Genomic DNA, 14621 nt, shown 5'->3' on the forward strand with positions numbered 1-14621 from the left:
GGTCGCCCGCCCCGTCTCCTCTCGTCCCGATCCAGTCTTCACCGCGCCTGGCTGCCCTGTCTTCACCACGTCCAGTTGTCCCCATCTTCACCGCACCCGGTTGTGTTATCTCCTCTGTGTCCAATCTCGTCTCCACTGCGCCATCTATTGATGAGCTGCTAGGGGTGTTACAGACAGTTCGACACACAGTTCATACAACAATTACAGCCTAGAATTACAGAAAAGAAATGGACACACAATTCTCTAGGCAGTTTCAAGAATCATAAATTATAAGCGAAGAGAAGTGGCCCTAAGTTTTGTCAAAAACCAGATTTTGACCACTTTTATCGGGTTTGATTGCCCAGATTTTGACCGGGTTTGATCGGATGAATAGTAAATTTGAAAGAGAAGCTTTGAATAATCTAAATTTTTTGTCAACCAATAAATTTGCAAGGTTGTGCAAATTTTCACGGTCTTTCGATACTCTAGGAGCTCGTAGCAAAAAAAAATCTACTCCAAATGAGCAATAGTTTAAAAAATATAAAATATCTGAATTTTTTTGGGGTTCAATATGGTTAGGTGCGCAAGACACGTGCAAATTTTCTTCATCTTTGGACATTCGAGGAGCTTGTGGTAAAAAAAGGAATTTTCGCACTTTTATCGGGTTTGACTGCCCAGATTTTGACCGAGTTTGATCGGATGAATAGTAAATTTGAAAAAGAAACTTAGAATAATCTGAATTATTTGTCAACCAATAAATTTGCAATTTTGTGCCAATTTTCACGGTCTTTCGATACTCCAGGAGCTCGTAGCAAAAGAAATCTACTGCAAATGAGCAATAGATTAAAAAAATAGAAAATATCTGAATTTTTTTGGGGTTCAATATGGTTGTGCAAGGCACGTGCAAATTTTCTTCATCTTTGGACATTCGAGGAGCTCGTGGTAAAAAAAAGGAATTTTTGGTCACGCAAAAATTAGCCAAAAAATGATTATTTTTTTGGCTAGAGCTCGTCGGATGTCATCTGAAAAAACATATTGTACGGACATATCGCACCTAAGCATCATGGCTCCCAAAAAATCTTTTTTTTTCATGCGAAGTAGATTTTTTTGTTCATCTGAAGGAGATTTTTAATAATTCATCCAAAGCACCTAAGTAGCTTGTCGGGATTATTGTTCATCCAAAGTAGTTTTTTTTCACGAGCACCTTGAGTGTGCAAATACATCATGCATCTTGCGCATGTAAGCATATTAGTTGACAAAAAAATCAAATTTTTAAATTTTTTCACATTTATTGTTCATCCTGTCAAACCTGGTCAAGATGAGGGCGGTCAAACCCGGTCAAAGTTGTCAGAATCTGGTTTTGGACGAAATTTACCCGGTTTTGAGACTTGAAGGACCTAATGTGTAACAAAAATCTTAAGGGACCAAATCTATACTTTTGGAGAACTTGAGGGACCAAAAACATACTTTTCTCTTAGATTTTTTGTGAGCACGAATATTAAAGCGCTCCTCACCCACGCCCGCTAGGAACGGCCGATTCGGTTATTTGTAAAGAGCCAGGTCTGAGCAATGCATGAAAGGGGAATGCGATGTACACCTTCTACGTCCACGAAGATGGCGGGGGCTCGCACGCATCTCTAGAAAGCGGTTGGAGAAATTGGCGTCACATCATGCCTCACTCGGTCGCCCTATATAGCCTCCCTATATAGATAAGGCAAGACAAGGCGTACGCAGCACCGACGGGGCCGGTAGGCCAGTGATCCGGAGGAGGCTGGCGAGGGGCCGGCAAGCCCCGTGCAGCCGACGAGCCCAGCATAGCTGACAGCCAACGCAGCCAACGGTGGCTAGGGTTTGGATCAGTTAGGCTAGCTCATACCATGATAGAAGGGAATAAAGATGAAATTGGTAAAATTGTTGATTCTATTTCTTAAGCCTCGTGGGAGTATATATAGGAGTACATGATTATTTTGAAGTATAAGATATGGCAAAAACAAATCCTACTCTATCCTCTTATTTTTTATGACCATGTGGGAAACAAGAATGTTTTCTCCTTTGAACTATCGTGGTTCAAAAAAGAGAGTTTTTTTATCTTATTTCCCTAAATGGGCCAAGGTGACCCAGGGAAGATCTAATATTGAGAGATGGCAATATAAATTCAGGTATTTGCGAAAGTTCTTGCGAGGTTGGGCTAAAAATGAAAGCAGGATTTATACGTGGAGAAAGAAGGTTTATTCAACTTATAAATGAGTTAGACCTGGAAGCTAAATCGATTCTATTAGATGCGAATGAACGGTCTACATAATTAGCTGCTTTAGCTTTAAAATGACATAATTAGCTTAGTTAGGTAAAAAAATATCACAAGAACCTTGGTTAGCTCATAACTTAGCGTATATTCCTCCTAAATGACATAATAAGCTCAAAATAGCATAAGAACCTTGGTAAGCTCATAAATGTTAGCTTGTTTTCCTCTAAAATGACATAATTAGCTTAGTTAGGTCAAACATGGCATAAGAACATTTGTTACATCATAAATGTCAGATAATTAGCTTATTTTCATCCAAAATGACATAATTAGCTTAGTTAGGTCAAAACGACATAATAACCTTGGTTAGCTCAAAAAGGTCTATACTTTGCTTATCCCCCCCCCCCCCAAATGACATAATAAGCTAAAAATGTCATAGATTGTTCTTCTTCTTCTAACTTCTTATTACTATTTTGCAGATTATATTTACTACATGAAAGCTGGCATTGACGGATTGCTTTAGTTTTTTTTTCATTTGAGTTGATGAACAATGTCGAACTATATGTCTGTATGTATGGATGAAGAGTGTAAAACTTTGTGTGTTGGTCCATTCGATGTATGTGTTGTGATTGATGAACAAATGACATTGATAAACTTTATATGTATATCATATATGTGTTGTGAACTATATATAATATATGTGTTGTGAAATATATGTGTACCGTATAAGTTATGTGAAATAACATAAAATAAACAAAATATATGAGTATTATGGTATAGTTAAAGCAATTTATGAACTTCAATTCTATGATGAAAATTCATCGAACGTCGTAGTCTTCAAATGTTATTGGTTCCAACCTAAAGAGATTAGAAGGACTCGTGAACATATAGGGCTTGTAGAAATCAATCAAAGCACCCATTTGGATGTTCCCGATATCTATATTACACCTCAACAGGAGACCCAAGTTTTCTATCTACCGTGGGCCTGCCAAACTAATAAGAATATCAATGGTTGGGATGTTGTTAATGAAGTGTCTCCACATGCTAGACCAACTCCCCTAGATGAAGAGGAATATGAGTCTCACATTAACCCAGACACATATGACGGAGAATTCTTCCAAGAAACACGTCTTTTGAAGAAACATTTCAAAAACCGTTGTACTTCACCCCAGAACATGGAAGTAGACAGCGACAGTGAGTCCGACTTCAGCCCTGAGACGGAACCAACACAACCGGAACTAGAAGAGGTTACTGCAGCGGATAACATGTCAATGCTTGAGTGATTACAGAAAGGCCTTCCACAAGTTGATGTCGGTGAACCCGATGAGCACGCCATTCATGAAGACACGCATGATAGTGATGATGATGATGCATTTATTGATCCACACTATTATTAGTTTGTATGCATCCCAACTTAAATTATATATGTACATATTATTATTCATGTCAGGTATTCAATTTTGTTATGTTGTACTAATTTCTTTTACTCTTTATCATGGCAAGTGTTGAAAGATATGGGTGCGGGTCCAGATTGCTCGGCGGCCTGCGAGAGGGGTACTTCCATTCCACCCCAGTCTCACTGTAGAGTCTTGGCAGACTGTCTGGGGACGCCCGCGGGTGCTTCTTCATCGGCGTCGTTCCCCACCGGGAGAGGAGGTCGGGCAGGAAAGAAGGCGCAGGGTAGAGAACGTGGCCACGGGAGAGGTAGGCGGACTGATATGCCATCCTCGCCGCCACCCCAGCCGATTCACCTGAGCACATGACTACTATGGTGAACCCATTTGAGGTGGAGGCTATGGGGACTCTGGTCGAGGAGCCTCGGGTCGACGGGCATTCGACCCCTCAGACTCCTGGTCATGAGGCATCAACCCATGAGGCTCCTGTGCCAGGGGCTACGTCCCATGAGACTCCTGTCCGAGAGGCTTTGGCCGACGCAAAGGCGTCCGGATGGAATACCTGGCTGGATCAGACCGAGGGGCCAGGTGTCCATTCTGATGGTGGCGGGGAAGCCGGTGATGAGTTTACTGATAGTGAGGGTGAGGTGGTTGAGGGGGTCACCGTGTACCAGCGTGGTAGTACACGTCTCCCGGTCGTACCGGCGACCCGCGAGCAGAGGCCGGTGATTAGGCCTAAGGGGGAGAAGTAAGTTCATTTACTCTTTTTGTACCTTTTGCCTTCAAGTTTCTTCAAATATCTAATGTGTTGACCTTGTCATACCGCAGGGGTTGGAATCACCCCCTTGGAGTCTGCAAGCCGAACACCGTCCTTGGTGTACTTTGCCGGGAAAATTTCCCGCGATTTTTCACGTTGCCCGGTGAGGGTGAGCTTCCTGCACTAGGGTTTACCTAGGAGCACTACGAGGCTACCCCAAGCCCCGCCGGAGGAGATTATCGATGGTGTCTTGTGCCACACGAGGGCCCAGATGGTGATTAACAGATTTTGGGTAACTTCTCCTTTTACACAATCTAAAATTAACAATATAGCTAGTTATTGTACTAATCAGTGTTGTATCGTTTGATTGCAGACCTTCTACATGTGTGAGGAGGGATATGAGGAGGCAGCGACCAATGTTATCGAGGCCGAGTGCAAGCAGCTATTACAGAACTTAGGCCACGAGTATCGGTCGCACGCTGTTCGAGACTACTGCGCCATGCATGGTATTAAGAAGGACAAAAAGTTGTGCCGCGGAAAGTATGTGAAGAAGGAGCAGTACCTGAAGGTAATTACCTATTCTTAAGGCCTTGTACGTAGTTTTCTTGATTTGATTCGTAGGCATAGCACTCAGATTTCTCCTTACTAACTTATAGGTGCCCCCGAGATGGTGTGTGGATCAGATGGATTGTTGGGAGGCGTTGGTGGATGAGTGGTGCACAGGCCAATGACGAGCCGTCCACGACAATGCGAAGGACCGGTGTGCTCAAATGGTTGGAGTGCCACACCATGAAGGCAGCGTCAACTTATTTCAGTTCAGATGGAACTGGGTATGTGGCTTTCTTCATGATTCATGCAATTCATTCTTCATGCTAGCTTGAGCCCTTTACTAATACTTTGATCCTCTCTTTTAGGAACATCACAATAAGACGGAGGTGCCAGAGTTGTATGATCTCTATGGCATGGCCCATATCGCCTCCTACAAGAAGGCCAAGGCATTTTGTGAGTCTGACCTCGATCATCGAGAGAAGTTCACCAACATCTCCTCCCACAACAAGCTCGTGATATACAAGGACGAGGGGAAGAAGAGGAGAGGAGAGGACTTTAACTCGAGCAACAAACCTTTGGATCCAGATCCGGTGATGATATCTGGTGGCGGGAGGCCCCATGGCTCGATAGCCTTTGGAGATGGGTTGATACGTTGTCCTCTGACCCTCCCGGAGATCAAGGTGCGCCAGACGAGCTCCTGTCCTGAGATAAGGACTCGTCCACGGCCAGTCGATCTCGCCATCGAGGTTAGTTATACAGACTCAGAAAACTTTCATCCATTACATTGTGTGTGTGGCCATAGATTATTACAATTCTAACGAGGAGTGGTGTTGCAGGATGCTCTTAAAAAAGAGAGAGCGGCAACCGAGGTGCTTCTGGAGGAGAGGGGTCGGGCCGTGAAGGAGAACATGGCTCAGTTGTTGGAGGAGGAGAGGGCACAAAATGAGGCGGCTAACCGGGCCATGTACGATCTCCTTGTGGTAAGTTTCCTTTTCACATTAGCCAAATCATGCATGTAATGTCTGTTTCATTACTAAGTGATATGCGTGACCCTTCAAACCCAAATGTGTAGTCTATGTGCCTCCAGAATGCATGGTAAGACCCCTTCATCGATGCCTAACATTTCTAGGGTTGGAAAAGTGAGTTTCATTTGAATGATCATTAGTTATTAGTATTAACATTTGAGTGTCATCATGCTAACGAGACATTGCAAAATATCTTTTGTGCAAAATAATTCCCGAGCCACATCGCACAACCCTTCTCCAGGGCAACCTTCTCCAAGTGAACCCGCCCCTAGCAACCCCCCATGATTCACATCCTTGATGACGACGACGGTAAGCTTTTGTTGGAGCATATATCTCCATATGTGGTTTTGGTACTTGATGACAATTCCTATGGACTAATGGTTGCCTTAAGTTACATTTATATGGATTTGTCCATAGGCACTTCTTGAAGTCCATCTGTTGGGTTCAAGGAGTTTATATGATGACCAAGATGGTATTCAAGGTATTATCCAAAGAATGGTCATAGAGACACATGGTTGATCAAGATCTCAGACAAAGAGTAAATCAAGATGATCAACACACAAAGCGTACAAGATGTACCGAGAGGGATCAAGTGATCCCATGGTATGGTAAGCATTGTCCATTACGTGTTTGTGTACTAACCCATGGTCTTCGTGAGAGTTCTATGTGGGGGTTAGGTGTGTTTACATGGGCTAGCGTCAAAGGGAAGATCTCATACAACCCATGGAGTATGACGTCAAGTTGTGATCATCATCAATGGTTGATCAAGATCTCAGACAAAGAGTAAATCAAGATGATCAACACACAAAGCGTACAAGATGTACCGAGAGGGATCAAGTGATCCCATGGTATGGTAAGCATTGTCCATTACGTGTTTGTGTACTAACCCATGGTCTTCGTGAGAGTTCTATGTGGGGGTTAGGTGTGTTTCCATGGGCTTGCGTCAAAGGGAAGATCTCATACAACCCATGGAGTATGACGTCAAGTTGTGATCGTCATCAAGATTGCGATGTACAAGTTCAAGTGGATCAGCACGAAGATAGCATGCTTGAAGCTTGCCGTCCATTGTGATGGCAAGGTACTTGTGAAGATATGTTGAAGAGTGGCTCACCCATAGTGAGTATGGGGGAGCAATCAACTAGTCTTCATCAAGCCAACACAATCAAGAAAGGTGGTCCATCTTGAGGAAGCCAAGATCATCATCATCTAGCTCAAGAGGACGAGGTGCAAGGTATAGGTTTGCCCTTGATAGGTTTTCTGGTTAGGATAGATTGCTGTTCTATCAAGGGGGGCTCTCAAGTCAGTAGCTTGATCGTATCGTTCGTTGAGAGCTCAAACCATTTGCATCCTTGCATCATTCTTCTTGGTTCTTGTTTGGTGTTTCTCTTTGTGAGTTTTAGAGCTTATGGTCATCTTCGTGACAAGCTCGAGTTCATCGAAAACGGAGTCCATATGCATCTACTATGATGTTTTCGATGTTGGAGTTTTTGCCGGTTCTTCATTCATAGAGATCTCACATCTCTATATCTTTGGCATATTCATAACCGCTGTTTGGATAGCCCTTGTCGTCCTGAATCCAACAAGCTTGGGTTTGCTCGATTCGGAGCTCGTATGCAAAAGTTATGGTTGTTTCAGTGGCGAGCGGTAGTACCGCTGGACCTAGCGGTAGTACCGCTAGAGTTGGCGGTAGTACCGCTGGCCCTAGCGGTAGTACCGCTGGCTCGCGGTAGTACCGCCCCTGGTCAGCGGTAGTACCGCTCCAGGAGCTTAGTACCGCCTGCCTAGCGGTTGTTCGTGGACGGACCTTTTTGCGAAGACTTTCTTGGCGGTGGTAGTGCCTTTGCACTACCAGGGGCCCAGCGGTAGTACCGCTGGGGCCAGCGGTAGTACCGCTGCAGCCAGCGGTAGTACCGCTGGAGCTCGGGCAGAAAGTGGGGGTAACGGTCTGATTCCTTCCCCCACTATATAAAGGGGGTCTTCTTCCCCCTTGGACTTATCCATCCGTTGAGCTCTTGTTCTACCTCCATTGTTGACATTCTTAGAGCTTGCTTACTCTCAATCCCTCCAATGATTCTTGCTTGTTCTTGAGGGAAAAGAGAGAGGAGATCTAGATCCACATCTCCACCAATCACTTTCTCCTCTATGTGAGGGGAACCCCTTGGATCTTGATCTTGGAGTTCTTTGTGAGCTCCTTGTTCTTCCTCTCATATTTCTCCATAGCTTTTGTTGTTGTGGAGGGATTTGAGTGTGAGGGACTTGACCACTTCGTGTGTTCTTTCCATTGCATTAGTTGCATCGGTTTGAGTTCTCCACGGTGATACGTGGAAGTGAGAAGTTGAGAAGCTTACTACCTTTGGTACTTAGTACCCTTGATATTGTTCTTCGTGGATGCTTTGGCGTCCTAGAAGCTTGGTGGTGTCTCGGAGCTCAATCATTGTGGTGTGAAGCTCCGGGAAGCGTCGGGGTCTCCAATTAGGTTGTGGAGATTGCCCCGAGCAATTTGTACGGGTACCGGTAACCGCCCCCAAGGGTTGCCACGTGTACGGGTTCGGTGACCGCCCCCAAGGGTTGCCATTTGTACGGGTTCGGTGACCGCCCCCAAGGGTTGCCATTTGTACGGGTTCGGTGACCGCCCTCAAGGGTCCCTTAGTGGAATCACGGCATCTTGCATTGTGCGAGGGCGTGAGGAGATTACGGTGGCCTTAGTGGCATCTTGGGGAGCATTGTGCCTCCACACCGCTCTAACGGAGATTAGCATTCGCAAGGGTGTGAACTTCGGGATACATCATCGTCTCCCCCTGCCTCGGTTATATCTTACCGGAACCCTTTACTTATGCACTTTACTTTGTGATAGACATATTGTTTATTGTAATATATCTTGCTATCACTTAGTTGTTTATATTCCTTAGCATAAGTTGTTGGTGCACATAGGTGAGCCTAGTTGTTTGTAGGGTTTGTGCTTGACATATTAAACGTTAGTTTTATTCCGCATTTGTTCAAGCCTAAACCTTAACTATTTTAAAGCGCCTATTCACCCCCCCCTCTAGGCGACATCCACGTCCTTTTCAGTTTTCCCTAGTGTTATGCAACATACTTAGCTTATTTTCTCCAAAATGACATACTTAGCTAATTATCCTCTAAAATGACATGATTAGCTTATTTAGTTCATTTATGGCATAATTAGCTTAGTTAGGTCAAAATAGCACCAGAACCTTGGTTAGCTCATAACTTAGCGTATCTTCCTCAAAAATGACATAATAAGCTCAAAATATGATAAGTAATCATCTTCTCCTTCTTCTTCTAGTCTTCTTCTTCTCCTTCTCCTCCTTCTTCTTCTTCTAGTTTTATTCTCCAAAATGACATACTTAGCTAATTATCCTCCAAAATGACATAATTACCTTATTTAGTTCATTTATGACATAATTAGCTTAGTTAGGTCAAAAACAGCACAAGAACCTTGGTTAGCTCATAACTTACTGTATCTTCCTCCAAAATGACATAATAAGCTCAAAATAAGATAAGTAATCATCTTCTCCTTCTTCTTCTTTTTCTCCTTCTTCTTCTAGTCTTCTTCTTCTTTTTCTTCTTCTTCTTCTTCTTCTAGTTTTATTCTCCAAAATGACATACTTAGCTAATCATCCTCCAAAATGAAATAATTAGCTTATTTAGTTCATTTATTAGCTTAGTTAGGTCAAAATAGCACAAGAACCTTGGTTAGCTCATAACTCAGCATATCTTCCTTCAAAATGACATAATAAGCTCAAAATAAGATGAGTAATCATCTTCACCTTCTTCTTCGTTTTCTCCTTCTTCTTATAGTCTTATTCTCCCCCCTCCTTCTTCTTCTCCTTCTTTTCCTCCTTCTCCTTCTTCTTCTTCTTCCAGTCTTCTTCTTCTTATTCTTCTTCTTATTCTTATTCTTCTTCTTTTCTTCTTCTTCTTCTAGTTTTATTCTCCAAAATGACATACTTAGCTAATTATCCTCCAAAATGACATAATTAGCTTATTTAGTTCATGTGTGACATAATTAACTTAGTTAGGTCAAAAATAACACAAGAACCTTGATTAGCTCATAACTTAGCGTATCTTCCTCCAAAATGACATAATAAGCTCAAAATAAGATAAGTAATCATCTTCTCCTTCTTCTTTTTCTCCTTCTCCTTCTAGTCTTCTTCTTCTCCTTCTTCTTCTTCTTCTAATTTTATTCTCCAAAATGACATACTTAGTTAATTATCCTTCAAAATGACATAATTAGCTTATTTAGTTCATTTATGACATAATTAGCTTAATTAGGTTAAAAATAGCACAAGAACCTTGGTTAGCTCATAACTTACCGTATCTTCCTCGAAAATGACATAATAAGCTCAAAAGAAGACAAGTAATCATCTTCACATTCTTCTTCTTTTTCTCCTGCTTTTTTCTTGTCTTCTTCTTCTCCTTCTTTACATCCTCCTCCTTCTTCTCCTTCTTCTTCTTCTTCTTCTTCTTCTTCTTCTAATCTTCTTCTTTCCCTTCTTCTTCTTCTTCTAGTTTTATTCTCCAAAATAACATACTTAGCTAATTATCCTCCAAATGACATAATTAGCTTATTTAGTTCATTTATGACATAATTATCTTAGTTAGGTCAAAAATAGCATGAGAACCGTGGTTAACTCATAACTTAGCGTATCTTCATCCAAAATGACATAATAAGCTCAAAATAAGATAAGTAATCATCTTCACCTTCTTCTCCTTCTTCTTCTTTTTCTCCTTCTTCTTCTTTTTCTCCTTCTTCTTCTAGTCTTCTTCTTATTCTCCTTCTTCTTATTTTAGTTTTATTCTTCAGAATGACATACTAAGATAATTATCCTCCAAAATGACATAATTTGCTTATTTAGTTCATTTATGACATAATTAGCTTAGTTAGGTCAAAAATAGCACAACAACCTTGGTTAACTCATAACTTAGCGTATCTTCCTCCGAAATGACATAATAAGCTCAAAATAAGATAAGTAATCATCTCCACCTTCTTCTTCCTTTTCTCATTCTTTTTATAGACTTCTTCTTTGTTGGAATTATGCCCTAGAGGCAATAATAAATATAGTTATTATTATAATTCCTGTATCAAGATAATCGTTTATTATCCATGCTATAATTGTATTGAATGAAGACTCATTTACATCTGTGGATACATAGACAAAACACCGTCCCTAGCAAGCCTCTAGTTGGCTAGCCAGTTGATCAAAGATAGCCAGTGTCTTCTGATTATGAACAAAGTGTTGTTGCTTGATAACTGGATCACGTCATTAGGAGAATCACGTGATGGACTAGACCCAAACTAATAGACGTAGCATGTTGATCGTGTCATTTTGTTGCTACTGTTTTCTGCGTGTCAAGTATTTATTCCTATGACCATGAGATCATATAACTCACTGACACCGGAGGAATGCCTTGTGTGTATCAAATGTCGCAACGTAACTGGGTGACTATAAAGATGCTCTACAGGTATCTCCGAAGGTGTTAGTTGAGTTAGTATGGATCAAGACTGGGATTTGTCACTCCGTGTGACGGAGAGGTATCTCGGGGCCCACTCGGTAATACAACATCACACACAAGCCTTGCAAGCAATGTGACTTAGTGAAAGTTGCGGGATCTTGTATTACGGAACGAGTAAAGAGACTTGCCGGTGAACGAGATTGAAATAGGTATGCGGACACTGACGATCGAATCTCGGGCAAGTAACATACCGAAGGACAAAGGGAATGACAAACGGGATTATATGAATCCTTGGCACTGAGGTTCAAACGATAAGATCTTCGTAGAATATGTAGGATCCAATATGGGCATCCAGGTCCCGCTATTGGATATTGACCGAGGAGTCTCTCGGGTCAAGTCTACATAGTTCTCGAACCCGCAGGGTCTGCACACTTAAGGTTCGACGTTGTTTTATGCGTATTTGAGTTATATGGTTGGTTACCGAATGTTGTTCGGAGTCCCGGATGAGATCACGGACGTCACGAGGGTTTCCGGAATGGTCCGGAAACGAAGATTGATATATAGGATGACCTCATTTGATTACCGGAAGATTTTCGGAGTTACCGGGAATGTACCGGGAATGACGAATTGGTTCCGGGAGTTCACCGGGGGGGGCAACCCACCCAGGGGAAGCCCATAGGCCTTGAGGGTGGCGCACCAACCCTTAGTGGGCTGGTGGGGCAGCCCAAAAGGGCCCTATGCGCCTAGGAAAGAAAATCAAAGAGAAAAAGAAAAAAAAAGGGAGGTGGGAAGGGAAGGAAGGACTCCCACCCACCAAACCAAGTCCAACTCGGTTTGGGGGGGGAGCCTTCCCCCTCGGACTCGGCCGACCCCCTTGGGGCTCCTTGAGCCCCAAGGCAAGGTCCCCTCCCTCCCACCTATATATATGGAGGTTTTAGGGCTGATTTGAAACGACTTTTCCACGGCAGCCCGACCACATACCTCCACGGTTTTTCCTCTAGATCGCGTTTCTGCGGAGCTCGGGCGGAGCCCTGCTGAGACAAGGTCATCACCAACCTCCGGAGCGCCGTCACGCTGCCGGAGAACTCTTCTACCTCTCCGTCTCTCTTGCTGGATCAAGAAGGCCGAGATCATCGTCGAGTTGTACGTGTGCTGAACGCGGAGGTGGTGTCCGTTCGGTACTAGATCGTGGGACTGATCGCGGGATTGTTCGCGGGGCGGATCGAGGGACGTGAGGACGTTCCACTACATCAACCGCGTTCACTAACGCTTCTACTGTACGATCTACAAGGGTACGTAGATCACTCATCCCTCTCGTAGATGGGCATCACCATGATAGGTCTTCGTGCACGTAGGAAAATTTTTGTTTCCCATGCGACGTTCCCCAAAATTCTTCTCCTCCTCCTCCTTCTTCTTCTAGTTTTATTCTCCAAATTGGCATACTTAGTTAATTATCATACTAATGACATAATTAGCTTATTTAATTAATTTATGACATAATTGGCTTACTTAGGTCAAAAACAACACAAGAACCTTTGTTAGTTCATAACCTAGCGTATATTCCTCCAAAATGACATAATAAGCTCAAAACAAGACAAGTTATCATCTTCTCCTTCTTTTTTTTCTCCTCCGTCTTCTTCTCCTTCTCCTTCTTCTTCTCTTTCTTCTCCTCCTCCTCCTCCTTCTACTTCTTCTTCTCCTTCTTCGTCTTCTTCTTCTTCTTCTTCTTCTTCTTCTAGTCTTCTTCTTCTCCTCCTCCTCCTTCTTCTTCTAGTTTTATTCTTCAAAATGACGTACTTAGTTAATTATCCTCCAAAATGTCATAATTATCTTATTTAGTTCATTTATGGCATAATTAGCTTAGTTAGCCCAAAAATAGCACAAGAACCTTGGTTAGCTCATAACTTAGCGTATCTTCCTCCAAAATGACATAATAAGCTTAAAATAAGATAAGTAATCATCATCTTCTTCCCCTTCTTCTTATTCTTCTTCTTCCTCTTCTTCCTCTTCTAGTTTTCTTCTTCTTCTTCTTCTTCTTCTTCTTCTAGTTTTCTTCTCCTTCTTCTTCTAACTTTCTCATTTTCATTTTGCAGATTTGATTCACTTAATGGAAGCTGGTATTCATGGAAGCCAACATTGATGGACTGCTACTGTTTACTTTATGTATCGATTTGTATTGATAAAGAGTGTGAAACTATGTGTATGTATGGAGATAAGATAAGTATGTGTATGTATGATGATTGAAACTATGTGTATGCATTGGAAGCTAGGTTATTTGTTGTCTTGCTCTTATATGATGTTCGATACATAGCCTATACGCCGCTTACATGATATGTGTATTTTAAAACTATACGTGGGTATTAGAAATTATATATATTATATGTGTATTTTAAAAATGCAGGGGAATCACTAAAAGCAAACAAAACAGTGGCAATGTAGGCATTTTGCCGTCGGCCAGCGGACGACAAAGGGGCCACACGTCACCCACCTATGCAACTTGGGGCAGCCGACTAGCCCATACGGTCACTCTGCCGTCTCCTACCGCTCCCGGCAGACGACAAAGGGAGGGCCCCGACAAACAACAAAGAGAGGGCCCCGGCAGACGGTAAAGGGAGTGCCCTGGTAGCCGACAAAGGGAGGCCCCCGGTAGACGGCAAAGGGAGGGCCCCAGCAGACGGCAAAGGGAGTGCCCCGACAGACGACAAAGGGAGTGCCTTGGCAGACAACAAAGACTCCATTAGCCACCTAACGTAGTAGGTGCGTGTAGGTTGCCGTCTAAATAATTTGCCGTCTACTTGCCATGGCAGACAGATGACAAAGCCCTTTGTCGTCCGCTGCGTGTCGACAGACGACAAAGAAGGCCCTTTAACAACGCAAGCAGCCGTAGAAATTTTGCCGTCCGCCGACGGACGACAAAGGGCTTTGCCGTTAGTGGAGTGGCCCTTTGCCGTCCGCTATGGCAGGCGGCAAAGAAGTTGGTTCCTGTAGTGGAAATATATTTTTAGAAACGGAAACCCTACCAATCCAACGTTATATAAGATTCAATCATGTATGCACATGTGTGGCTGGTGCGTCTTGTGGAGCGAGAGGCAGAGAGGTCGACATGCCGTGAGAAGGCACATTGACATGTTGTCGTCGAGAGCCGAGAAAAATTGGCAAGGTTCATGATGTTGTGCCACTGTCCGAACGCGAGTATAGAT

This window comes from Hordeum vulgare, chromosome 5H (assembly GCF_904849725.1).
Source record: "Hordeum vulgare subsp. vulgare chromosome 5H, MorexV3_pseudomolecules_assembly, whole genome shotgun sequence".
In the NCBI taxonomy this organism is placed as follows: domain Eukaryota; kingdom Viridiplantae; phylum Streptophyta; class Magnoliopsida; order Poales; family Poaceae; genus Hordeum; species Hordeum vulgare.